Here is a 1245-nt window from a genome sequence, read left to right as displayed (position 1 = left end):
CCTCTCATTCACTGTCAGTGCAGTGTGGGTAAACATGCAGAGGACCTCAGCAAAACAATGCAGGCTGGTCTGGCATGAAAGCTGAAGAAGGCTGCAACTGTTATTGTGTGTCACATACATATTAAATCCACCTTTAGGTGCTTTAAGAATCAGACAACATACCTGCCAATAGAGGAACTCACATCAGGATAAGGGCTAGAAACTTGGATATCCTGAGTGAAAACAATTATAATTACGTCAGGCTTTGAGCCCTGCTTTGCTCACGAGCGACCTCTCGCAAAAACGTCTCTTCGTGTTTTCTTTTTGGTGGCTTAACACAGGGAACGTGTCACCCCATCTTTAATAACATGTGACGCAGATGTTTCTTACGGCAAAAACATGGACAGACTTTTTTTTTTTTAGAAAGGGTTTAAGAGTAGTAAGCTGCTTTGATTTAATTTGCCGACATCACGATAGGTACGGTGGACAGGGAAGGTCACATTAGTCTCAGCTGTACACATAAAAAAAAAAAAACACACAACCCGCATTTGGCACTTATAATACACTAAAAGTCAGAATATGGCTGCTGCTGCATCACTTTTGCGCACACTGCAAAATCAGCTGGAGTACTGCTTAACAGTATATATATATATATGTACAGTTAGTTTGACATTTTCTCATATGCACACACACACAAACATACACACAACATACATACACATGTTTAATATATGAGTCATGTTTTAAAGCTAAAAAAAAAAAAAGAGGGGCCTCCTGAAGACTCAATAATTATATTTTCTACAAAAGAGTCAACATAATGAAGTTCGGCATTACTCAAAACAAAGTGCTGCACGCTCCGAAACCATCATAAAATCAATAAAAGCCATTTTTAAAAATTGAGTTAAAAGCAGTGGCCTCCGTTTTTTACCTCACTTCCCTGCTTTAGTTAGTGATGTCACATGTCAGCCCTTCTGTCTCCTCCGTCTTTGCCGTCTCTTTCCACTGCACACAGTGGAACAAAGCAGAGATGGCAGAGAAACTTATCTTTAAAAAGAAACTGCACCGTGTTGTGGAATAATTTGGAAAACTGTCACAGAGAGCGAATCCTATCTCGGAGAATGCCAGTCACACACACACACACACACTCACACAAGCTTACAAGCGTGCACGCACACACGCTCGTGCATACACACACAGGGACTTCGGTGTTTACATCATATGGGAAGGTATTTTTTCCCCTCACACTGCCAGGGAACAGGCCCACGC

General features: G+C 41.3%; 1 protein-coding gene across 1 annotated transcript in view; it reads right to left on the bottom strand.

Annotated features, from left to right (window-relative positions):
- The window catches only part of LOC118340946 (forkhead box protein N3-like), a 48570-nt gene extending 47563 nt beyond the window's left edge, over nucleotides 1–1007 (bottom strand). The window contains exon 1 of the mRNA XM_035679113.1: nucleotides 908–1007. The gene's annotated coding sequence lies outside the window, so the exon portion shown is untranslated. The remainder of the gene's footprint in view (nucleotides 1–907) is intronic.
- Between the last annotated feature and the right edge of the window lie 238 nt (nucleotides 1008–1245).

This window comes from Morone saxatilis, unplaced genomic scaffold (assembly GCF_004916995.1).
Source record: "Morone saxatilis isolate NCDOM2014 unplaced genomic scaffold, NCSU_SB_2.0 Contig7, whole genome shotgun sequence".
NCBI classification, from domain to species: domain Eukaryota; kingdom Metazoa; phylum Chordata; class Actinopteri; family Moronidae; genus Morone; species Morone saxatilis.
Note: the sequence above shows the minus strand (reverse complement) of the source record. Positions and strands in the feature narration are given on the sequence as shown.